The following is a 27,287-nucleotide window of genomic DNA, read 5'->3' as shown; positions in this document are numbered from 1 at the left end:
CTCAAACCTATAAGCCTTCTAAAACTCAAACCTATAAGAATTTTTCTTGATTTAATTAGTGATCTGAATTATTCTCTTTCTGTTACACTGTGTGATATATAAATAAAATGGCCAATTTTCTCATCGTTTGGAGCCCAGTATGTTATCATGGTCATTTCAAACTATATGTAGGTATTCACTGTTCTGTGAAACTTGGGAGTTTTAACTATTTCTTTAAATTGTGTAACATGCAAAACCTTTCAGATATAAGGATGCTGCATTGTGGTCATTACTTTTAGTACAACTAAGCATTAGCTTCCTTAAATTCCCTTTACCAAACACAAAAGGCAATGAGACATAGGAGAACAATTTGAATGCTCCTGTGGTACATGTCGAATGACAATGCTGTGCATCCTTATTTCACTGCAGACAAATTGTGCATACCAAGAGAATAATTTTTTTCAGGAGACTCCAGCAGATAAATTTTTATTGGTCTAAATAATTCAGCAGCTTGTTATAATAAAACCACTTCACATTAAGCATTTTTTTTTGCCCTGTCTTAAATGCACACAGTAGTATTGACTGGATACTACTAATATATAATGCAAACTAGAGGTTTTCCAGTTTATGATGAGTTGTAGCTCTTCAAGGAACTGAGTCCATTGCTAAGGGAGTTGGTTCAACATTTACTAGAAAAAGAGAAGCTAATCGCAGTGTAGAGTAAAGGAACAAAGAAAATAACAGAACTTTGCTGGTCATTATGTTGATCTGAGAGGAGATTTCATATTCACAGCACATCTGGAGGTTAGTTTTCAAGTTAGTTCGTCAGGGACTATGAGGGAGATTAAAATTTATATAGGGCAAATACAATTCTCAATAAAATTTAAAGGGCAGTAACAAGTTTCCACATTTGGTAGCTCTCTTCTTAATGTATCACATATAGAATGAAAAATAAGATTATGCAAAGTCTAACCTTTTTTGAAATATAAAAGGACAACTAATTTAAAATCTGAAAAATATATCTTACGGGACTTTATCAAATTCTCCCTGACTTAGCAGCTTAATTCTGTAAATCTTTTTCAATAACTTTCTTTTTGAAGTAGCAACCTACTTACCTACTGACATGTCCTGGGTTTCAGGCGCTCTCAGTCTTGAATTGCAATAGTCTGTAGCATCTGTTGCCACACTTGCCCACACAACCCTCACTCCCTTCTCACTCTTACTGCCTCTTTTTACTTATAACAGGCCTTGTATTGATTCCTGGTGTATGGTGATTTGAATCTTGTTTAATATATTTGTGCTTGTCTAGTATCAAAGGATGATCTCAGGATGAATTCCCAAGGGGGATATTTCAGCATATTCAAGTGAAGAATATAAATATTTATCCAACTTTTAATTTAATGTAATATCTGGCTTATAGCCCCTAATGCTATCTTCCCCAGCTTCCCATCAGAATAGATAAGAAAAGAGCAATATTCCCAATCCTACAACCGACAGTTTATGTAAGACTAAAATCCAGAAAAAAAATCTGAAAATGCATTGAATATAAATGAAGCCAGAATGAGAAAACCATATTCAGACCATCTGAGAAAGGAGAGAATGACATCGGAATCCTTCTTTACTCTCTTTACCTCAACCCAGTGTCTTTACCATGCAGAATATTAGGCAACTGCACCTCTTCACCAATTTCCGAAGTAGTCTGGTTAGTATTGCTCACTTTGCCTGACAAATATTTTTAATTACACTCTCGTAGATAAAATATATTTTCATTTATGAATTAACAGTGTGTTGGTAAAGGAAAAAGTTTCCTTAAACTCTACTCAATCCCACTCTCCTGCACTAGGTAACCCCTTTTACTAATATGGTAGGCCATTACAGATTATTTTACTATACATTTACATGTATATGAATGTATGAGCATATGCAAACATGTAATAGTTATGTTTATTTGTATAAACATACACGTAACCATTGTTGGCTGTATAAAACCACATGACTTGAGACCTTTCTCTTCTTCTTGTTTTTCCATTAATAACACACACATATTTTGGGAGCGACTCTTTTGTCAATAGAAAAGAACTGTGTAGTAGTCTGCAATATTGATGTCTCACAGTTTCTTTAACCACTTGCGTATTTACACAAAGCCTTTAAGGTATTTCTAATTATTTTTTAAGTTACAAAATCTTAGTGCCTAAATCAAGCCTTTTTGTTCACATGCACAAATATTTCTCAATAAGGTAGATAGTATAGAATAAATACCTAGAAACGGCCTTATCAGTCTATCATCTCATCAGAAATGGATGAGGCTAACCATTTATTTATATTCTTACCAAAAATGAATTTTATGAATATTTTTTCAACTTTGGCCAACCTGAAAGGCAGACAGTATTGCTATGCTTTAATTTCATTTTTGTTGATTTCTAATGTAATTAAGCATCTTGTCATTTGCATTTCCCTTTTTATTATTACTTGTTGATACCCTCTGTCCATACTTTTATTGGTTTATTTGTATTTTCTCCTACTTTATGAGGATTCATTTTATATTCTGTTAGTTATCTTTTATGTCCAATAGGAAACAGTAGTTCCCAGAAAACAACTTAACAAGATATAGGAATGAGGGTGGAGAATGGCAGTGGCACATTATTTTATGGGAATTTTAGCTCCACAAATAAATTGTCACAGGTGGGCTTTCAGAAAAACCACAGTATGAATTGGAGCTGTGAATTGAAATGTTTTATGAGCTTGTTTTATTCAATGTATGAGAAAATCAAACAGGAGTGAAGGAGAAGATACACCGGGTAAAAGCTCTTGGCACAGGAGAATTGGATGTACATGAGAACTGGATGGGAAGCTATATATATTTTTCCTCCAGCCATGCATTTGAGTGAGAATGTCAGCTTTCACAAGCTGATGAGGTAAGGCAAAAGCAATCCTTCTTCTTTATAGGTTGATAAATAGAGAAAATGTATATGGGTAGAGAATAAAAAACCATGTCAACAGAAATACTAAAAAGTACTTGAAGCTTTTATAATTGAAATTGAGTTAATGCAACTAATGTGTTAGGAACCACCACTGGCTATTTCATGATAGAATTAATACCATACATGGGGAGCGGGGGAAGACATAGCATTGTTTGGGTCTTTTCCCTCCCCTCCTCCCACCTAGAGATGGAGTCTTGCTGTGTTGCTCAGGCTGGTTTCCAACTCCTGGCCTCAAGTGATCCTCCTGTGTCAGCCTCCCAAGTAGCTGGAATTATGGGTGCAGGGCACTGTGCCTTGTCTTTTTGTTTGCTTTCAGATGACAGTGTAGAAAAATGTAATAAGATAATAAAAATCCATGAGGAAAACTATACAAAGGATTGTGGTGGTGAGAGGAAGGAAAAACTATATATAAAATAAACAGTTTCAAAAGGATCCATTTTGACTCTGACAGCTAGAGCAGAGTTTCCAAATATTAGTGTGTGTTGGATTTACCTTAAAGCTAACAAGGAATACAGACAATCAGGCTCATTTAAATAGGATAGGGCCTGGACCACTGTATTTTCACCAAGTTTCCCAGGTGGTCCCAATACTCACTGAAATTTAAGAATCACTGAACTAAAGGAACATAGTTTTTAAAAAACATCATTTGAAAGGCTTAAAGGAATGTAGCCTCAACTGCTGCTCATTAAAATTTCTGCCCATGTTATTTAACCCACAATGCTCACACTGAAGGGAATATGCTGAAGTCTAAAAAAATCTCACTACACAAATTTGGGTAGCTTTAGGTCTTTTAAAAAATAGCTCATGTTTGTGTAGACCATTTCTTTGACTACATTTAATCATCTGCTCAGGAAAAGATATTTTTGCTAGGTGTTAATCCTGGACATTTCACAAACGATGCTACTCCCATCTATTAGGTGAGTGCTATAGTAAAATAAACATCACAGATGCTAAAATAGATACACCATTTAAAATAGTGAATGTTGTATCTTAGAGATTTTAAAATGTGCCTTGTATAAGATTAACTGGGAAGACTCTTCAAAAATGCAAATTTCAAGAATTCATTTTCAGAATTCTCATTTATTAGGTCTAGTTGGGGCTTTTTAGAATCTGTAATAAAAATTCTACAGATTATACTGATTTAAGAACTTCATAAACCAGTTTCAGAAACACTGAAATGAAAATTTATTAACAAAGATGAACACCAATGATGACAACACAACAGAAAAGTAATGTTAGTGACTTACAGTAAAAGCACTTTCAAAAACTGAATTAGGATTTCTGAGAACCAATTGCATGCAATGCATGGCAGATTTTTTTATTTTTTACTTTTTAACATATGCATTACTTTTTCTTGGCAAAATACCGAGACAGAAAAGAAGATATTAAAACCTAGATTTAGAATATTAAATGTATTTTCAAAAACAGAAGTGTTAGATCTATGCTTCCCAGTATAGCAGCACTAACCACGTGATTATTTCAAATTAAATTTGTTAACATTAAATAAAATTAAAAATTCCATTCCTCAGTAGCACCAGTTGCATTTCAATTATTCAATACCACATGTGTCTAGAAGCAATTTTATTAGAGTATTTCCATTATTTTCCAAACTTCTATTGGACAGAATTGCACAGAGAGAAGGAATAAATAAATTAGAAAAATAATAAAATAAAATCTTTGTTAATGGAAGACAGTTTGAGTTTTGCATTAAAGAACTTCTACTACTGGTATTGATTACTATAGCAAGTTTACTCTAAATATACGCAGGGCATTTTGAAAATTAGTATTGTTTCTTTTGAAAAAAGTAAGTATTGAAAACATGGAAATACTTGTATTTATTATTAATAAATGTAAGAAATTAATTTTGTGCCTATAGCATTATTTATCTTGTAACTATGCAGTATTGAAACTGAAGACAATATGCCACAATGGAATTTATCCTATTGCACTATTTTAGAACTTCCTTGTCTATCATAAATTTTATTCTGTCATCACAAAAGACAATTAGGTGCAACCAATTTTTAAAGAAGCTGCAGGGGTGAAGGGAAAACTTCCTCTTAGTCCTTTAAAGGTTCATTGAAAATCAAGTGACAGAAGATAGATTAATAGGAGAAAGGGGATGCCAATTTTTATTACCATAGATAGGAGGAAAACCACAGAGTGATTACTTCCACCCATCCAATGGGTACAAATGCTGATATGCTCTTCTTCTTGGGGAAGGGGAGATGGGGAAGTGTGGATGATTTTAGGGAGGTAGTAAGTGCCCGTTACAGGGATTCAACGGGCAGGAAGTACATTTACAATGGCCTGGAAAAAGTCTGCTGGGCCCACACAGCAGACAATAGTTTGTGACAAAAGTTTGTACAGGTGTGTGGACAGACTTCAGCCTTTCTTCCTATGATACGGGTTTAGTTAATGAAAACTCAGGGAAGGGACCAGAAGCAAACGTTTTCTTTGGCAGGTCTGAACTTTAGGTAGGTAATGTAACTTCAGAGAACAACTCCATCCTGAGCTTAGGGAGAGACAGAGGACTGAGACATAGGAGGAGAAAGGTCAAAGAGACCTTAAGGTTTCTTCTTCAGTTCAGCATATTCAAAACACCACATTTTTAGAGATCAGTTTCTGAGCCCCAGCAAAACCTTTTATTAAATATATGTCAGACTGAATTGGGCAGATATCAAACTATTAAAAAATTACAAATTTTCACAGAAAGAACTCACCCATGCAATAAGCACCTGGATTGAGAAAGAGTGTCAGCACTGGGGAAATCTGTCACTTCTTTTTCAGTCACTACCACCCTAACAGGGTCACTACTAACATTGCTTCTAACACCAGAAATTCTTTTTGCTTCTTTTATAATTTTATGTAAATGCAATAAAATTTTAGTTTATTTTGTTAAATATATAGGCTTTTGAGATTCTGCTACGATATTTCTTGAAGTAGGAGCTTATATCTTCTCATTGCTTTTTAATATTTCATTGTATAAATATTATATGTCACAATTTATCCATTCTACTATTGATAGACATAAACATTTGGGTAGTTTTTCATTTTTGGCTTTTATTCTGGTTAATGTCTCATAGGCTGGAGTGAAATTTTTAGGTTATACGGTGATATGGTTTGGCTGTGTCCCCACTCAAATCTAATCTTGAATTCTCACTTGTTGTGGGAAGGGCCTGGTGGGAGGCCATGGGGACATGTCTTTTCCTTGCTGTTTTCATGATAGCAGTAAGTGAATAAGTCTCACGAGATCTGATGATTTTATAAAGAGGTGTTCTCCTGCATAAGCTCTCCTTTCCTGCTGTCATTGATGCCAGATGTGACTTGCTCCACCTTACCTTCTGTCATGGTTTTGAGGCTTCTCCAGCCACATGGAACTGTAAGTCCATCAAACCTCTTTCTTTTGTAAATTGCCCAGTTTTGGGTATGTCTTCATCAGCAGTGTGAAAATGGCCTAATACAGTAAATTGGTACCAGTAGAGTGAGGCTCTGCTAAAAAGACACCCAAAAATGTGGAAGTAACTTTGGAACTGGATAACAGGCAGAGGTTGGAACAGTTTGGAGGGTTCAGAAGAAGACAGAAAAAATGTGGGACAGTTTGAAACCCCTAGAGACTTGCTGAATGGCTTTGACCAAAATGCTGATAAAGTTACGGACAATGAAATCCAGGCTGAGTTGGTCTCAGATGGAGATAAGAAACTTCTTGGGAACTGGAGCAAAGGTGACTCTTGCTATGTTTTATTGAAGATACTGGGCTGGGCGCAGGGGCTCACGCCTGTAATCCCAGCACTTTGGGAGGCCGAGGTGGGTGGATCACAAGGTCAGGAGATCGAGACCATCTTGGCTAACACGGTGAAACCCCGTCTCTACCAAAAATACAAAAAATTAGCCGGGCATGGCAGCGTGCGCCTGTAGTTCCAGCTGCTGGGGAGGCTGAGTCAGGAGAATGGCGTGAACCTGGGAGGCGGAGCTTGCAGTGAGCCAAGATCTTGCCACTGCACTCCAGCCTGGGCGACAGAGGGAGACTCCATCTCAAAAAAAAAAAAAAAAAAAAAAAAAAAGAGATACTGGCAGCATTTTGCCCCTGCCCTAGAGATTTGTGGAACTTTGAATTTGAGAGAGATGATTTAGGGTATCTGGCAGAAGAAATTTCAAAGCAGCAAAGCATTCAAGAGATGACTTGGATGCTGTTAAGGCATTCAGTTTTAAAAGGGAAACAGATCATAAAAGTTCAGAAAATTTGCAGCCCAACAATGCAATAGAAAAGAAAATCTCATTTTCTGAGGAGATATTCAAGCCGGCTGCAGAAATTTGCATAAGTAATGGGGAGCTGAATATTAATCCCCAAGACAATGGGGAAAGTGTCACTAGGGCATGTCAGAGGTCTTCCCAACAGCCCCTCTCATCACAGGCCCAGAGGCCTAGAAGGAAAAGACAGTTTTGTTGGCCGAGCCCAGGGTCCCCCTGTTCTGTACAGCCTAGGGACTTGGTATTCTGTGTTCCAGCTGCTCTTGCCATGACTAAAACGGGCCAAGGTACAGCTCAGGCTGTTGCTTCAGAGGGTGAGAGCCCCAAGCCTTGGCAGCTTCCACATGTTGTTGAGTCTGCAGGTATGTGGAAGTTCAGAACTGAGGTTTGGGAACCTCCACCTAGATTTCAGAGGATTTATGAAAACTCCTAGAAGTCCAGGCAGAAGTTTTCTGCAGGGCTGGGGCACTCATGGAGAACCTCTGCTAGGGAAGTGTGAAAGAGAAATGTGGGGTTGGTGGGCACCCCCACATAGAGTCCCCAGTGAGCCACTGCCTAGTGCAGCTGCGAGAAGAGAGGCACCATCCTCCAGACCCCACAATGGTAGATCCACCAACAGCTTGCACCGTGCACATGGAAAAGCCACAGACATTCAATGCCAGCTCATGAAAGCAGCCAGGAGGGAGGCTGTACCCTGCAAAGCCATAGGGACAAAGCTGTCCAAGACCATGGGAACCCACCTCTTGCATCAGTCTGACTCGAATGTGAGACATGGAGTCAAAGGAGATCTTTTTGGAACTTTAAGATTTGACTGTTCTGCTGAATTTCGAGCTTGCATGGGGTCTGTAGGCCCTTTGTTTTGTCCATCCCATTTAGAATGGCTGTATTTACATAATGCCTGTACCCCCATTGTGTCTAGGAAGTGACTAACTTGCTTTTGATTTTACAGGCTCATAGGTAGAAGGGAGTTGCCTTGTTTCATCTGAGACTTTCGGCTGTGGACTTTGAGTTAGTGCTGAAATGCGTTAAGACTTTGGGGGGACTGCTGGAAATGCGTGATTGTGTTTTGAATTGTGAGGACATGAGATTTGGGAGGGGCCAGGGGTGGAATGATAGGGTTTGGCTTTGTCCCCACCCAAATCTAACCTTGAAATGTGTAATAGTTCCCACAATCCCCACATGTCATGGGAAGAACCAAGTGGAGATTATTGAATTATGAAGGTGGTTTCCCTCATCTTGTTCTCGTAATAGTGAGTTAGTTCTCAGGAGATCCGATGGCTTTTTTTTTTTTTTTTGAGACAGAATTTCACTTTGTCATCCAGGTTGGAGTGTAGTGCAGTGGCGTGATCTTGGCTCACTGAAACCTCTGCCTCCTAGGTTCAAGCAATTCGTGTGCCTCAGCCTCCTGAGTAGCTAGGATTACAGATGTGTGCCACCATGCCCAGATAATTTTTTTATTTTTAGTAAAGACAGGGTTTTTCCATATTGGCCAAGCTTGTCTTAAACTCCTGGCCTCCCAAAGTGCTGGGATTATAGGCATGAGCCACTGTGCCTAGCCTGAGATCTGATAGTCTCATAACAGGATTCTCCCTTTGCTGGGCTTTTATTCTCTCTCCTGCTGCTATGCAAAAAAGACGTTTGTTTCCCCTTCTGCCATGACCGTAAGTTTCCTGAGGACTCCTAGTCATGTGGAATTGTGAGTCAATTCAACCTTTTTCCTTTATAAATTACCCAGTCTTGGGAAGTTCTTTTTAGCAGGGTGAGAAAAGCTTAATATAAGCTTCCTCCATATTCCTGCAAAAGACATAATCTTATTCTTTTTATGACTGTTTAGCATTCCATGGTGTATATGTACCATGTTTTCTTTATCCAATCCTCCAATGATGGGCATTTAGGTTGATTTTTATTCTTTGCTATTGTGAATAGTGCTGCAAAAAGCATTCACATACGTGGTGTCTTTAAGGTAGAATGAATTCTATTCTTTTGGGTAGATACTCAGTAATGGGATTGCTGGGTCGAATGGTAGTTCAGTTTTTAGCTCTTTGAGACATCACCAAACTGCTTTTCACATTCGATGAAGTAATTTACACTCCCACAAACAGTGTATAAGTGTCTCTTTTTCTCCACAACCTTGGCAACATCTGTTATTTATTGACTTTTTAAAATAGCCATTCTGACTGGTGTGAGATGGTATCTCATTGTGATTTTGATTTGCATTTCTCTAATAATCAGTGATATTGAGCTTTTTAAAATATGCTTGTTGGCTGCATGGACGTCTTCTTTTGAAAAATGTCTATTCATGTCTTTTGCCTAATTTTTAATGTGCTTCTTTAGTTTTTGTTTATTTTAGATTGGTGCAAAAGTAATAACGGTTTGGGCCATTAAGAGTAAATTAAAAGCAATGGCCATAACCACAATTATTTTTGCACCAACTTAGTAAATTTGTTTATTAACTTTGTTTATAAGTTCCTTATGGATGCTGGATATTAGACCTTGTCAGATGCATAGTTTGCAAATTTTTTCTCCCATTTTATAGGTTGTCTGATTATTCTGCTGATAGTTACTTTTCCTGTGCAGAGCTCTTTAGTTTAATTAAATCCCATTTGTCAATTTTTACTTTTTTTGAAATTGCTTGTGGCATCTTCATCATGAAAACTACTTGTTCCTATGTCCAGAATGGTATTATCTATTTTGTCTTCCAGAGGTTTTATACCATTGCATTTTACATTTAAGTCTTCAATCCACCATGAGTTGATTTTTGTATATGATGTAACGAAGTGGTCCACTTTCAATCTTTTGCATATGGCTAGCCAGTTATCTCAGCACCGTTTATTGAAAAGGGAGTCCTTTCTACACTGTTTGTTTTTGTCAGCTTTGTCTAATATGGTCATAAGTGTGTGGCCTTATTTCAGCACTCTGTATTATGTTCCACTGGTCTATGTGTCTGTTGCTGTACCAGTACCATGCTGTTTTGTTTATTGTAGCCCTGTAGGATAGTATCAAGTTGAATGTGATGTCTCCTGCTTTCTTCTCTTCACTTAGGATTGCCTTGGGTATTTGGGCTCTTTTTGGTTCCACATGAATTTTAAAATAGTTTTTTCTTTCTAGTTCTGTGATGAATGTCATTGCTGGTTTGATAGGAATAGCTTTGAATCTGTAAATTAATTTGGGCAGTATGGCCATTTTAATGGTATTGATTCTTCCTAGCCATGATTATGAAATGTTTTTCAATTTGTGTTATCACTGATTTCTTTTAGCAATGCTTTTTAATTCTCATTGTAGAGATCATTCATATTCCTCATACGCCGTATTCCAAGGTATTTTATTCTTTTTGTGGAAATTTTGAAAGGGATTGTGTTCCTGATTTGACTCTCAGCTTGGCTGTTGTTGCTGTATAGAAATGCTAGTGATGTTTGTACACTGATTTTGCATCCTGAAACTTTGCTGAAGTTATTTATTGGCTCAAGGACCCCTTGGGCCGAGACTAGGGAGTTTCCTAGATATAGAATCATGTGGTCTACAAACAGGGATAGTTTGACTTCTCTTCCTGTCTGGATGCCTGCCCTTCCTTCCTTCCTTCCTTCTTCTTTCTTTTCTTTTCTTTCATTTCTTTCTTTCTTTCTCTTGCCTGATTGCTCTGGCTAGTACTCCCAAAACTATGTTGAATAGGGGTGGTGAGAGAGGGAATCCTTGTCTTGAGCCAGCTTTCAAAAGGAATGCTTCCAGCTTTTCTGCATTGAGTATGATATTGGCTGTGGGTTTGTCATAGATGGCTCTTATTATTTTGAGGTATGGTTTTTCAATACCTATTTTATTGAGGATTTTTAACATGACAGGATATTGAATTTTATCAAAAGCTTTTTTCTGTGTCTATTGAGATAATAAGCAGTTTTTTGTCTTTAATTATGTTTATGTGATGAATCATGTTTATTGTCTTGCATATGTTGAACCAACTCTGCATCCAAGGGATGAAGCCTACTTTATTGCCGTGGATTAGCTTTTTCATGTGCTGCTGGATTTGGCTTGCAAGCATTTTGTTGAGGCTTTATGCATCAATGTTCATCAAGGTTACTGGCTTGAAGTTTTCTTTTTTGTTGTGTCTTTGCCAGCTTTTGGTATCAGGATGCTGTTGGCCTCATAGAATGAGTTGGAGAGGAGTCCCTCCTCCTCAATTTTGTGGAGTAGTTTCCTTAGAAATGGCACCATCTCTTCTTTGTACATCTGGTAGAATTCAGCTGTGAATCCATCTGGTCCTGGCTTTTCTTGGGGGGCTAGTAGGCTATTTATTAGTGATCCAATTTTAGAGCTCATTATTGGTCTCTTTAGGGAATCAATTTGTTCCTGGTTTAATCTTCAGAGGGTGTGTGTGTTCAGGAATTTATCTCTTCCAGGTTTTCTAGTTTGTGTGCATAGAGGTATTCATAGTTTCTGATGGTTACTTTTATTTCTGTGGGGCCACTGGTAACATCCCATTTGTCAGTTTTAATTGTGTTAATTTGGATCTTCTCTCTTTTCTTCCTTATTATTCTAGCTAGCAGCCTCTCTATCTCTTAGTATTTTCAAAAAACTAAGTCCTGACTTCATTGATCTTTTGAATGGTTTTTTGTGTCTTGATTTCTTTCACTTCAACTCTGATTTTGGTTATTTGTAGTCTTCTGCTAGCTTTGAGGTTTATTTGCTCTTGCTGCTCTGATTCTTCCAGTTATGATGTTAGGTTGTTAATTTGAGATCTTTCTAACTTTCTGATGTGAGTTTTCATTATTGTGAATTTTTCTGTTAATATTGTCTTCGCTAAGTCCCAGAGTTTGTTATATATATATATGTTGTATATTGCTCTCATTAATTTCAGAGAACTTCTTGATGTCTGCCTTAATTTCGTTATTTACCCAAAAGTCTTTCAGGAGCAGGTTGCTTAACTTCTATGTAAGTGCATGGTTTTGAGCAATTTTTAGACTCTTAATTTTTATTTTTATTACACTGTGGCCCAAGAGTGTGCTTGGTGTGATTTCAATTCATTTGCATTTGCTGAGGATTCTTTGATGTCCAATTATGTGGTCAAATTTAGAGTAGGTGTCATGTGACAACGAAAATTTATATTCTATTGTTTTGGGTTGGAGAGTTCTATAGAGGTCTATCAGATCCATTTGGTCCAAGTTGAGTTCAGGTCCTGAATATCTTCATTAACTTTCTGACTTGATAACCTAATATTGACAATGAAGTGTTGAAGTCTCCCCCTATTATTGTTGCAGGAGTCTATGTCTATTTGTAGGTCTCTAAGAACTTGCTTTATGAATCTGCGTGCTCCTGTGTTGGGTGCATATATATTTAGGATAGTTAGATCTTTTTGTTGAATTGAACCCTTGACCATTATGTATTGCCCTTCTTTGTCTTTTTTTATTTTTGTCGGTTTAAAATCTGTTTTATCTGAAATTAGGTTCACCACCCCTGCCTTTTTTGTTATTATTTTAATTGGTAAATTTTCCTCCATCCCTTTATTTTGAGCCTGTGGGTGTAATTACCTGTGAGTTGGGTCTCTTGAACGCAGCATACAGTTGGGTTTTGCTTTTTTAATCCAGTTTGCCACTCCATGCCTTTTAAGTGGGGACATTTAGCCCATTTGCAAGATTAGTATTGAAACGTGGGGCTTTGATCCTATCATTGTGTTGTTAACTGGCTACTATGCTGGCTTGTTTGTGTAGTTGCTTTATAGTATCACTAGTCTGTGTGTTTAAGTGTGTTTTTGTATTGGCAAGCAAGTGTCTTCCTTTTCTATATTTAGTACTCCTTTCAAGATCTCTTTTAAGGGAGACCTGGTGGTAACAAACTCCCTCAACATGTCCTTATCTAAAAAGAGTCTTATTTCTCCTTCACTGAGAAAGCTTAGTTTGGCAGGATATGAAATTCTTGTCTCAAGATTTTTTTTCTTTAAGAATGTTGAGTATAGGCTCCCAATCTCTCCTGGCTTGTAAGATTTCAACAGAGAAGTCCACTGTTGTTAGCCTGATGGGGCTCCCTTTGTAGGTGAGCCTGCCCTTTCACTTTGGTTGCCTTTAACATTCTGTCTTTTACCTCAACTTTGGAAAATCTGATAGTTATGTATCTTTGGGATGATCTTGATTAGAATGTTGCATAGGTCTCTGTATTTTATGAATTTGTCTGTTCGCCTCTCTAGCAAGATTGAGGACATTTTCGTGGACAAAATTTTGAAATGTGCTTTTCAAGTTGTTTGCCTTCTTCCCATCTTTTTCAGGGATGCTAATGGTTCATACATTTTGCCTCTTTACATAATCTCATATTTCTCAACGGAGTTTTCATTCTTTTATAGTCTTTGTTCTTTATTTTTGTCTGTCTTATTTCAGAAAGCTAGTCTTCAATTTCTGAGATTCTTTCCTTAGCTTTGTCTATTCTGCTGTTAATACTTACAATTGCAATGTGAAATCCTTATAGTGTGTTTTTAGCTACGTCAGATCTGTTAGGTGCTTTTTTATTGACTATTTCATATTTCAGCTCCTGCATAATTTTATTGTGACTTTTAGTTTTCTTGGACTGAGTTCTGCCATTCTCCTGAATCTCGATAATCTTTGTTTCTGTTCATATTCTGAAATATATTTCTGTCATTTCAGCCAACTTAGCCTGGTTAAAACCACCTTGTGGGAGAACTAGTTCAGTCATTTGGTGGACATAAGACACTGGCCATTTGAATTACTGGAGTCCTCATGTTGGTTCTTTCTCATGTCTGCATGTGGGTGTTCCTTTATTTACAATGTAAATTGAGTGCAGGAAGTAGACGTCTTCTTGGATGTTTTCACAGGGCCAAGGCTTTGTGCAGAGTCCTTATTTGTAGCTGACTTATTTTCTTTGGTTTCACAGGGTAGTCTGTTAGTGAGGTATTTTTGGTGTTAAAGCTTTGGGATGTGATCCAGTAGGTGATGCTTAGGCATGATCAGTTGCTAGGCTCTTGCTCAGTCCTGTGACTCCCCTATATTTCCTCAAGGTTGCAGCCAGACTTTCTTTCAGTGCTCTGAAAGTGTGGGCTCCTCTCCCCCTTGAGTGTTGGTTGTAGATTATGGCTTGACACTCCTGGGCTGTCCACCACAACTCTGGGGTATGTCCTTATGTTTTCCCCCCAACTTGGAGGCAGCAAAGAAAGGTACCTTAGTAGTGGTTATGGCTGAGGGTCTTTTGCTTGCTTCCTGGGGGCTCCACACCAGAGAGATGCAGGTCAGCAATTGCTCAGTGCAGGGGTCCTCAACTCCCAAGCCATGAACTGCTACCAGACTATGGTCTGTTAGAAATCAGGCTGCACAACAGGAGGAGAGAAGTGGGTGAGCTCTGCTTCCTCTCCAATCAACAGTGGCATTAGATTCTCATAGGAGTGTGAACCCTATTGTGAATGGTTCATGTGAGGGATCTAGGTTGCATGCTCCTATGAGAATCTAACCAATGCCTGATGATCTGAGGTGGAACAGTTTCACCCCAAAACCATCTCCCTCCAAACTGGTCCATGGCAAAATTGTCATGGAGGGAAGTGGTTCCTGGTGCCATAAATCCTGGGGACTGCTGGCTTAGTGCAATTAGCCCACAATGGAGGGCCTATTCTGAGAGTCCATGATGAGGTTTCTCTCATTGGTGACAAGTATGAGTGGTTGTGGGACCCATAGGAGAAAGACTGGCCTCCCCTCCTTGGGTCAACTGCAGCTTTTCTGGAGGTGTGGATAAGACGCTGGGGTCTTTGGTCCTTCATTAGTCCAAGGGAGGAAAGGGCAGTTCCACAGCAGAGGCAGTGGCAGAGAGGCTTTCAGTTGCCCCTCAGTTCTCCACCTCCAAGGACTACAGAGCCATTGTTACTGGGAGTGTTCAGCTAGTGTGGTAGGGCAGCTGTTCTGCTGGTGTCATCTTGGGGTTCCACTTTTGTGGAGTAGAGGTTCAAAGGCTCACAGGGAGGAGAGATTCATCTCTCCACATTGTGGCTGTGGTGTGCAGCCTTTAAGCTCTTTGTTTCTTCCCCAGACCAAGGGCAGCAGGAATAGAATTGTTGCTGTGGCTGTGGCAGAAGGGCTGTCAAATGCTTCTGGGAGCCTCTCCCCAGGGAAACACTGGGCCACTATCAGTGGGTATGCTTAGCCATGGGTGGGGTGATTGTTCTGTGTTCATGAGACGGGGGCCCTGCCTGGTGAAGGGATTGAGGGTTCCCAGGGAAGATGGGCTGGACTCCTTTCCATATAATGGATGCAGTATGCTGGAGTACCCTTTGTTCCTTTCCCAGCCTGAGAGATGTTAGAGCTGTACCGTAGTGGAGGAGGAGTTGTGGGTTGATCTTGGGATTTCTTCCTTGGAGAACTGTTGGGCTGCTTCTGATTGTGGTGATCAGGAGGAGGCAGAGTGGTTGTGCTGGAGTCCCAGGTAAGGTGGCCCTGTCCAGTGAGGAGAAGTGAGGACCACCATCTGCATGGAGAACAGTCTGGTTAGTTTTCTGAGGTGATTGCTCTGTGCTGAGGGTCTGAAATAGCCCCTGGTCCTACAGAGTCTCTCATTCCTGGAGATAGTAAGAGCAAGTGCTGTGAGACAGGAAAGATGGCAATGCTCCTCTCACACTGGGAGCTCTGTCCAGGGAGCTACAGAGCTGCTACTGGCTCAATAGCCCCTGCAGGCCGTGGCTGGAGATCTAGCCCTGGGGGACTTGCCCAGTGAGGAGATATGGGAAGGGTACTTATGTAATAGTCTGGTCACTTTTCCATAGATCTGCTGCAGTATGCTGGGCATCTGCTTCAGTTCCAAATCACCTCAGATTTTCCAGTATCAAAGCTATCAACAGTAAAAGCTGTAAAACAGCAAAGACAGTGGTCTGCCCTTCCCTTTGAGAGCTTTGTCCCAGGGAGGTACAAACCTGCTGCCAGCTCAAATGCACCTGCAGGTGGTGGCTGGAGACCCTGGTCAGAAGATCCTGCCCTGTGAAGAGGAATGAGATTTTGGACTCACAGAAGAAAGAAGTCTTGCCACTTTTTTCTTAGAGAAACTGTGCTGGGGGTCTGCTCCAGCCCCTAGTCACCCCGGACTCTCCAAAACCGGAAAACAAGAATGACTAAGGCAGCCAAACACCACAGATGGCAACCTGCCCCTTTCTCTGGAAGCTCCATCCTCAGGGAGGTTTGGAGCCACTGCTGACTGAAAAACATCATTTGGGGTACCTGGAGACCCACCCAGTGAGAAGGAATGGGATTAGGGGCCCGCTTAAAAAAGCATTCTGACCACGTTTTTTTAGAGAAGCTGTGCTGTGCTGGAGGTCTGCTCCAGCCCCCATTTACCTCTCACTTGCCAAAGCCCTAAGGCAAGAATGACTAAGGAGGCCAAAGGGCAAGGTTGCCTGGGCCACCCCTTCCACAGGGAGCTCCATCCAAGGGACGTCTGAAACCAGAAACCACCATCAGGGGTAACTGGAGACCCTGGTTGGGAGATTGCACAGTGAAGAAAAAGGGGATTCCTGATTCACATGAATAAGCAATCTGACCACTTATCTGTAGAGCTGCTGGGCTGCACTGAGGGACTGCTCCAGTCCCTAGTTGCCTCGAACTCCCTACAACCCTAAGGAAACAGGGGCTAGGCCTGTGAGAGAGCAAAGATAGTGACTCGCTCCTCCCCCGGGAGCTCCCTCTCAGTGAGAACCAATGCTGTTACAGGAGTTCCCAGCAAGTCTTATCCTGTGAGGTGCTGTGGAAGCAGGTCCTGCAGACCGTTGTTGCTCAGCCCCTTTCCCAGGAGTTATGTATGGAGGTCTAACCTTCCACTTTGCTGGAGTTGCAGCCACTTTTGCTGGGAAGCCCGGGTTTCTAAGATTCCTGGAGCTCCATGTGTGCCCGAGCAGCTGCTCTGACGAGACTCCACAGAGCTCTGAACGTCAGTCTGAAGGCCCTGGTGGAGTGGGTTCACTGGGGGATCTTCTGACCCCAGGCTTGCAAAGATCCATGGGAGAAGCATAGGTTCCCGAGGTCACTCACTCATTCACTGCTTCCCTGAGCTGGGGAGGGTCCCCTGGCTCTGTGTCACTCCCTTATCACATCTAGTGATTTCCTAATTTTTATTGTGTGTTTTCACTATATAATATCTACCTCATTCTATTTTCTTTAATATTTTTGTTCAGGTACAATTTACATACAGTGAAATACACAAATCTTAATATGCAGTTCAATTAATTTTGACAAATCCACACCTCTGTGTAAACGATGCCCAATTCAGACATTAAATTTTGCCATCTCCTCTGTAATTTTGTTTATGCCTTTTCCCATGGATTACGCTCATGTAAGTTAAGGTCTGTAAATTTTCTTTAATCTTTTTAGATGCAGTTCCCTTGTGAAATTATTCAACTTTTTCTCTATACTGTCCTTATTTTTTTATATTTTCTTTAATAGATTATTATTAAAGCACTTGTCTGCTAGTCCCTATAACTGAATCATTGTATCTATTTAACATATTTATTTTTATTTGCACCTGTTTTCTGTCACATCTACTAATTATTAAGTGACTGCCAGATGTTGTATACAAGAAAATATTGCAGAGGCTTCAGATGATTTTTTATTTAACCAGAGAATGTCTATCTTTTACTCTGCTAAGCAGACAGACACTGATTCCCTTAATTCAATTAAAGGTAGAGCTGATTTGAGACTGACTTCCAGTTTTGGTAAAGGCTCAACTTACTGCTGCTTGAATTCATTCCAAGAATATATCCCCCAAGCCTTCTAACTGAAATCCTGATGGGTTCACTGAGACCCATTATTTTGGCGGGTCTTAAACCTAAATCCTTGTTTTTACAGCATTGCAAGATTGCCAAAAGCTCAGCTCTTTATTTTTATTTTTTCCATTGTGTCCGTTTACTTTTCACCCTTTCTACTTCTTGTGGATTTAGAATTCTGCAAAGGTCTTCTAGACAAGAAATGTCCATGAGTTTGAGACCTTCAGAGTACCAATTTATATTCATCCTCATTAGGTTTCTAGTATTTGATTTAGTCTCTATCCTCCAGAAGCTATTCATTGCTTGTCAAAGCTAGGATTCTCAGCCTGTTTCATTTTGTTCAGAATTTGCAAATTCCTCTAGCAAATAATTATAGATACCAGCTTATTGCTCACATTTCTCCGTCATCCCAAATCTTGTTCTCTCTGGTCCTCATGACGTTGCTGCTGTTAAAAAACGTGTTTTGTATTATATCTTGAGGAATGCTGGTCTGCTACAAAGAAATATGTCCCATGCTCTTCAGTCAAAAATTTAAAGTCCAGATGTAAAAATAAACCATTGTTATTACACACACATAAAAATCACAGAGAAGTATGGCAGACTGAGAACAGAGTTCTGATTGGCAGAATAAATACTTGAAAATAGCTTTCTGAGAGAAATAAATTGTGAGTATAAAATTGTATATGCACTTAATTTTTGTTTGAAGATATATGAAAATAAATTTGAATGTGTGAAAATGCAGAAAAATATGTGTGAATGTGTGCTGCTTAGAATGATAAAACTGAGATTCCACCTGAATGAATAAAAGAATGAAATACTGAAATAGATAAGAGTATGCTGAAAAGAGTAATGAGCAATAAAACTATCAAAACATTTAATCATATAGTACTTTAGAAATATAAATGTAAAGGTAAAAGTAATAGTTAAAATGTACTTTTTAAAATCAAAGGCATATTGAAGCATTTTTTTAGAATATCAAAAAACACTTGTAATATAAAGGATAAAGAATTTGAGGGGATGGTGTGAGTGAGGTAAAATTGTGCTCGAACTATTGTTTGCTGACAGGAGAAAGGCTTTAAAATGTATTGAATATTCACAGTGATGGAAAATAAAGCAGTTGTTTCCATTAAAATCAGAAACAACTTTGGGAGGCCAAAATGCGAAGATTGCTTGAGGCCAGGAGTTTGAGACCAGATTGGGAAAGACTCTGTTTCTACTAAAAGTTTAAAAACATATCCAGGCATAGTAGTGCACACCTACAGTCCTAGCTACTTGGTAGGCTGAGGTGGGAGGATCACTTGAGCCCAGGAGTTTGAGGTTACAGCCTGGGCAACAGAGTGAGATCCTGTCTCTAAGAATATAAATTAAATTAAATTAATTAAAAAATCGAATGAAGAAAAAATTGCTTATTATCATTGTTATTATTACTATTATTCAGGTTTCTTCTGGAAAGCCTTGTTCATGGTAATAGAGAAAAAATCTAAAATTATCTCTAATTACAGGAAAAAAACCACAATTATTTTGTTGATGATATTTTTTAGAAAAAACTTTTGGAAAGATTGGCATTTTGAAACCTTGGGGAAATGTTGGTATTCTTCAAAATGTGACTTGTATAAGAGCAAAAGTAAACAAGGCTAACTTATGTGGTTCAGAGGAGAACATTTTAAATATTCTAAACCATTTGTTATTTCAACCTATATAAGGAAACAATATAATAAGTTTCTTAATTCACCTATCGTCCAAACATCATGGACAGTATAACTTGGACAAGGTTATATTAAAAGAGGGATTAAAGGTGACTAAAATAATAACTTATATCAAATGAGTTCCAAAAGCAATACATTTCAAAGTATATTGAAATGTACTGCAAACTAAATAAAAAATGTACAAGACTCATAATCTTGGAAAAAATTGGCATTTGCGGGTGGACATGAAACTTACCAGCCATATAGAAAAATATATTCAGATTTTACCCAAAAATATTAAAATATTTTGAATGATGAACATAGTGAAAACTGAGACTAGAATCAAATATTAGCCATGTATTAACAGAAAATTGACTAATTGTCATGCTATATGAAGAACTCTTACAAATGAATAGGCTATTAACTGAAAGGAAAGATGGTCAAAGGCTATAAAGAGGTGATTCACACAGAAAATACAGATAACAATAAGTACACAATGGATATTCTGCCACACAAATGATAGAGATAGCAAACCATAGTATAACGTTTTCTTAATAATATTATAAAACATTAAAATTTTAACAAAACAATATTAGGAATGGTGTGCAAAACAGATATTCTAATGCAGTGTTGATAAAGAGGATAGCTTATTATATTCAAAGCAAAAGGTCTTAAATTCATGTTTTGCTTTTGGAAGTTGAGCTGGATGTGCAAACCCAGGAATTCCCTTTTTTCTTCATACATTCTGTATTGGAGTATTTTTGAAAATAAGAATATTCTAGTTTAAAATGTAAAACATAACAAATAACTTAAAAAACAGTGAACACCTAAACAGGCTACTCATAAAAGTTAAGATAGGTAATAAGTATATAAAAAGGGTCTAAACCTCACTAAAATGAATCACATACAAATTAAAATATTTAATAGCATTTTGAATTGCCAATATGTGAAAGAACTATAAAAACAAGAATACATGCTTTGCTTTCTTGGTGGAAAGTACTTTCGTTTTGAGGAAAGCATAAACTGGATCTCAATTTCAAAAAGGCAATTTGGCAACAGGTATGATAATGAATTTTATTATTTTCATTTTTAGACAAATTTTATTTATTCAACAGACCACTAGGAAAATACAGAGATATCTCTTGAGGCATTGTTTGTTTTTAGATATGTTTTATTGAGATAAAATGTATATAACATAAAATTCATTATTTCAAGCATATGAAAGAGTACAGTCAGTTGATTTTTAGAATCTTTAAAATGTTGCAAAATAATCATCACTCTCTAATTCCAGAACATTTTCGTTACTCCAAAGAGAAAACTCATATCTGTTAGCAGTCAATCCCATTTTGCCCTCTCTCCATATCCTGGCAGTCACTAATCTACTTTCTGTCTCTATGATTTTGCCTGTTATAGATGTTTATTTTTAAAATGGACTCACATAAATGTATTTTGTGTTTGAACAGTTTCATTTAGCTTAGTGCTTGTAAGTGCATCTGTACCAAAGTCATGTATTAGAGCTTCCTTCCTTTTTATGGTTGAACAATATTCTAGTGTATGGGTATAACACATTTTGTTTATCGTTGTTCAGTTGGAGAGCCATTGGGTTATTTCCACCCCTTGGCTATTATGAATAATACTGCCATGGACATTTGTGTACAAGTTTTTGTTCTATGTATGTTTTGAATCTTCTTGTTTATATTCATAGGAGTGTAATTGGTAGGCTGTATGGTGACTCTGTATTTTACTCTTTGAGAAACTGCCAAACTATACCATTCCACAGCAGTGTCACTGATATTCCCACGAGCAATGGATGAAGGTTTTGATTTGTCTACATCCTTGTCAACATTTGCTATTTTCTTTTTCTTTGTAACATTATTATACCAATTTAGTATGTGTGGAGTGGTATCTCACAGTGGGTTTGATTTGCATTTCACTAATGACTGTTTTATCACATTTTTTTTCATGTCCTTATTGGCAATTTGTTTATGTTCTTTGGAGAAATGTCTTTTCATGTCCTTTGTCAATGTAAAAAAATTGGGTTGTCTTTTTATTGTTGAGTGGCGTTTTAAAAATATATTCAGGATACTAAACCCTTAAAAGATACATAAATTGCAAATATTTTCTCCCATTCTGTAGGTTGTATTCTTACTTTTTTGACAGTGACTTTTGACACACATTTTTCACTTTGATAAAGTCCAAGTTAATAATTTTTTATTGTCTATTGTGCTTTAGGTCTCATATTTAAGAAACTTTTATAATGCAAGCTTATAAAGGTTTATACATATTTTTCCTTCTAAGAGTTTTACAGTTGTAGCTCTTACAGTTACATATAAGATTCATTGGGGCTACAATTTTATTATTTGGCATGTGGATATCTAGGCATATCAGCTCCAATTTTTGAAAAGACTGTTCTTTTCCCATGAATAGTTTTGGCCTTCTTGAAAAGCAATAGACCTTCTTCAATAACAGTCTCTAATTACTCAGTTCTATTCCATCTATCTATATGTCTATCCTTATGACAATACGACACTGCTTTGCTTATTGTAGCTTTCTTTTACATTGTAAAATTATGAAGTATGGTTTATATAACTTTGTTCTTTAATTCCAACATTGTTTTAACAATCTGGTGTTTCTTGCATTTGCATTTATATTGTAGGATTATATTGTCTATTTCTACAAAAAGGCAGTTTGAATTTTGATAAGGGTTGTCTAATTCTTCAAAAAGGTAGCTGGAATTTTGAAAAGGTAGCATTGACTCTGTGGAACAATTAGTTTTGTATAACCATATTAACAATATTGAGTCTTACAATTCATGAACATGGGATGGATATCTTGCATTTTAAATATTCTTTTTAATTTATTTTACAATATTTTTTAGTTGTCCATGTACAGGCCTCATACTTCTTTGGTTAAATATATTCCTTAGTATTTTATTAATTCAGATGCCATTTAAAATGGAATTGATTTTTAAATTTCAGTATAGAGTTGTACAGTGCTAATGCATAGAAATACAACTAACGTTTGTATCCTAATATTATATCTTGAAGCTTTTATGAACACATACATTCATTGCAATAGTTTGTGTATCTATGTGTCCTTCAGGATTTCTGTATATATAAGATCCTGTCACCTGTGAATAGAGATACTTTTTTTTCTTTCATCTGGATGATTTTATCTCATTTTAGTGCCAATTTCCCTGGTTAGAACTTCTAAGATAATGTTGAATAGAAGTGAAAATAACAGATATCGTAATTTGTTCCTTATCTCAGAAGTAAAACTTTTAGTATTTCATCATTAAATATGGTATTAACTGTGGAGTTTTTATAGATGCTTATTATCAGGTTGAGGAAATTCCATTTTATTCTTTGTTCAGTATTTTTATTAATACCGAACAAATGAAAACATTTTGTAAAATGTTTTTCTGCATATTTTGAGATGTTTTTTCTTCTTTTCTTTATTATTGTGGTGTCTTATATTGAATAATTTCATATGTTAAACTTGAAAACTAGCCAAATTCTACAAGGTCATGTTTAATCTTTTTAATGTACTGCTGGATTCTGTTTTCTATTATTTCATTAAGGATTTTTATGTCTATATTCATAAGAGATATTCATTGGCACTTGTTTTTTTTTCCCTAAGTTCTCTTGCAATTTCTTTATGACTCTTTTATTACTCAGCAGTGTGTTATAAGTTTAATAATACCACTCTTCTCAAAAGATATACTGAAGTTCTAGCATCCACTGTTGCAGAATGTGGTCTTATTTGGAAATAGGGTTGTTGCAGAGGAGATTAGTTAAGTCAACAAGGTTATACTGGAGTAGGATAGGCCTGTAATCCATGATGACCAGTGTCCTTATAAGAAGATGGCTTTATGAAGACAGACATACAAGGAAAATGCCATGTGGTGATGATGCACAAATTAGAGTTATGTAGTTGCAATTCAAGGAAAACCAAGGTTGCCAGCAAACTACCAGTGGCTAGGAAAAGGCAAGGAAAGACATCTTTACTGGTTTTAGAGGAAGTACGATCATGCTAACAGCTTAATTTCAGATATGTAGCTTCTGGAACTGTGAGACAGTAAATTTTCATTTTTTTAAGTTTGTGACACTTTGTAACAGCAGCAGAAAAAGATAAATACAGAGTGTGTTTTTGAATTTCCACATATTTTTGAATTTTAAAAATTGCATTTGTATTAATTTCTAACTTAATTCCATTTGTTTGAAGAACTTGCTTTTAATTATTTCAATCTTTTAAAATTTATTCAGATTAGTTTTGCTACATAACATGTGGCCTATCCTGGAGAGTGTTCCATGTACATGTTAGAAAAATGTGTATTTTGGAGAGAGACAGAGCAAGACCGTGGGATAGAAAGCTCCACTTATCATCTTCCCTGCAGGGACACCAAGTTAACAACGATCTACTTAGAAAAAACACCGAGCGCGGTGGCTCACGCCTGTAATCCCAGCACTTTGGGAGGCCGAGGAGGGTGGATCACGAGGTCAGGAGATCGAGACCATCCTGGCTGACACGGTGAAACCCCATCTCTACTAAAAATACAAAAAAATAGCCCAGCGTGGTGGCGGGTGCCTGTAGTCCCAGCTACTTGGGAGGCTGAGGCAGGAGAATGGAGCGAACCCAGGAGGCGGAGCTTGCAGTGAGCCGAGATTGCGCCACTGCACTCCAGCCTGGGCGACAGAGCGAGACTCCGTCTAAAAAAAAAAAAGAAAAAGAAAAAAAAGAAAAATCACCTTCATAGGAACCAAAAATCAGGTGAGTACTAATAGTACCTGATTTTAACTTCATATAGCTGAAAGAGGCACAGAAGAGATAGATAAAATAGTCCTGAATCACTGACTCCACCTCTTCCCCATTCCTGGCAGGAGTGTGATGCAGAGACCATCTCTGGGCACTGGGGAAAGGAGAAAACAGTAATTGTGAGGAATTAAACTCTGTGTTGTTCTGCTAGTGCAAAAAGAAAACTAGACCAAATTCAGATGGCGCCCACTCATGGAGGGAGCATTTAAACCAGCCCTTAGAGAGGAATTGCCAATGTCAGCGGTTAGAACTTCAGTGCCTGCAAACCTTGCTACAGAGGGCCAAAGTGCTCTATGTCCCTAAGTAAACTTGGAAATCAGTCTGGGCCATAAGGACTGAAACTCTTAGGTGAGTCCAAGGGCTGAACTAGGCCCAGAGACGGTGGACTGTGGGGGCAGGCAACATACAGAGACACGAGCTGGGGCAGCCAAGGTAGTGCTGGCATCACTCCTCCCATAACCCCAGGCTGCACAGCTCCTGACTCCAAATGAGATCCCTTCCTTGAAGAGAGGACAGGGAATAGCAGGGAGGATTTTGTCTTACATCTTGGATACCAGCTCAGCTACAGCAGGATAGGGTACCAGTCAGAGCCATGAGGCCCTTGTTCAGGCCCTAGCTCCCAGATGACATCTATAGACACACCCCAAACCAGAGGGGAACCTGCCTCCTTGAAAGAAATGACCCAGTCCTTCCAGCATTTATTACCTGCTAACTGAAGGGCGCTTGGACCCTGACTAACCAGCAGTGATACCTGGTACTAGAGGGCCTTGGTGAGCCTCTGAGACTTGCTGGCTTCAGGCAGCAACACTGCCACAATGGGGTAGAGCACCTAATAGGTTCTTGGGGTTTTCCATTCAAGGACATGACTCTCGTATGGCATTTCTGGACATTCCCTGGGCCAGAGGGGAGCCCACTGCACTAAAGAGTGAGTCCCAGGCCAGGCAGCATTCACCACAAGCTGACTTCAGAGACCTCGAGTCTTAAGAAAACATCAGTGGTAATCTGGCAGTACTCCTTGTGGCAAGGGGTGATGGTGGCTGTGGGATAAGGTTCCTTTGCCTTTGGAAAGGGGAGAAAAGAGTAGGATGGACTGTGTTTTGTGGTGTGAGTGCCAGCTCAGTCGCAATACAACAGAATACCAGGTAGACTTCTAAGGTTTTTGATTCTAGTCCGTGACACTTGGAGAGCACTTCTGGACCCACTTGGGGCCTGGGGTATCTCGTCACCCTGAAGGGAAGGTCGCAAGCCTGGCTGGCATTGCCACCTGCTTATTGTAGAGCCCCAGGGCTTTGGGCAAACATAAGCAGCAGCCAGGGAATCGTTGGGTATCTTTTCAGCAGCACCCCACTCTACTAGTACCAATTTACTGTATTAGTCAGTTTTCATTCTGCTGATAAAGACATACTTGAGACTGGAAAGAAAAAGAGGTTTAATTGGACTTATAGTTCCACATAGCTGGGGAGGCCTGAGAGTCATAGTGGAGGGTGAAAGGCACTTCTTACATGGCAATGGCAAGAGAAAAATGAGGAAGATGCAAAAGCGGAAGGCCTTGGGTGAGACCCAGTGCTGTGTTGGTTTCAGGCCTGACCCAGTGCAGTCATCGTGGTGGTGGCCACAGAGGTGCTTATGTCACTACACCCCCAGCTTCAGGTGGCTCAGAATAGAGAGAGAGACTGTATGTTTGGGAGAAAGTAAGGGAAAAGAACAAGTCTCTGCCAGGTAATCCATATAATTCTCCCATATATTTCTAAGTCCGTTGATATGGTTTGGCTCTGTGTCCCCACCCAAATCTTATGTTGAATTCTACTCCCATAATTCCCAGATGTTGTGGGAGGGATCTGGTGGGAGATAATCTGAATCATGGGGGAGGTTTCCCCCATACTGTTCTCGTGGTAGTAAATAAGTTTCATGAGATCTGATGGTTTTACCAGGGATTTCCGCTTTTGCATCTTCCTCATTTTTCCCTTGCCATTGCCATATAAGAAGTACCTTTCACCCTCCACTATGATTCTCAGGCCTCCCCAGCTATGTGGAACTATAAGTCCAATTAAACCTCTTTTTCTTCCCAGTCTCAAGTATGTCTTTATCAGCAGAATGAAAACTGACTAATACAGTAAATTGGTACTAGTAGAGTGGGGTGCTGCTGAAAAGATACCCAAAAATGTGAAAGTGACTTTGGAACTGGGAAACAGGCAGAGGTTGGAACAGTTTGGAGGGCTCAGAAGAAGACAGGAAAATTTGAGAAAATTTGGAACCTCCTGGAGATTTGTTGAATGGCTTGGACAAAATACTGATAATGATATGGACAATGAAATCCAGGCTGAGATGATCTCACATGAAGATAAGGAACTTGTTGGGAAATGGAGCAAAGGTGACTCTTGATATGTTTTAGAAAAGAGACTCGCAGCATTTTGCTCCTGCCCTAGAGATCTGTGGAACTTTGAACTTGAGAGAGATGATTTAGGGTATCTGGCAGAAGAACTTTCTAAGCAGCAAAACATTCAAGAGGTGACTTGAAAATTTGAGTTTGGAAAATTTGCAGCTTGATGATGCAGTAGAAAAGAAAAATTAATTTTTTGATGAGAAATTCAAGCTGGCTGCAGAAATTTGCACAAGTAAAAAGGATTCACATGATAATCCCCAAGACAATGGGGAAAATGTCTCCAGGGCATGTCAGAAGTCTTCATCATAGTCCCTCCCATCACAGAACCAGAAGCCTAGGAGGAAAAAATGGTTTTGGGGGCCAGGCCCAGGGTTCCCATGCTGTGTACAGCCTAGGGACTTGGTGCTCTGAGTGCCAGCCACTCCAGCCACTGCTAAAAGGGGCCAAGATTACAGCTCCACCCATGGTTT

The sequence above is a fragment of the Pan paniscus genome, chromosome 15 (genome assembly GCF_029289425.2).
Source record: "Pan paniscus chromosome 15, NHGRI_mPanPan1-v2.0_pri, whole genome shotgun sequence".
Classification (NCBI taxonomy): Eukaryota; Metazoa; Chordata; class Mammalia; order Primates; family Hominidae; genus Pan; species Pan paniscus.
Note: the sequence above shows the minus strand (reverse complement) of the source record.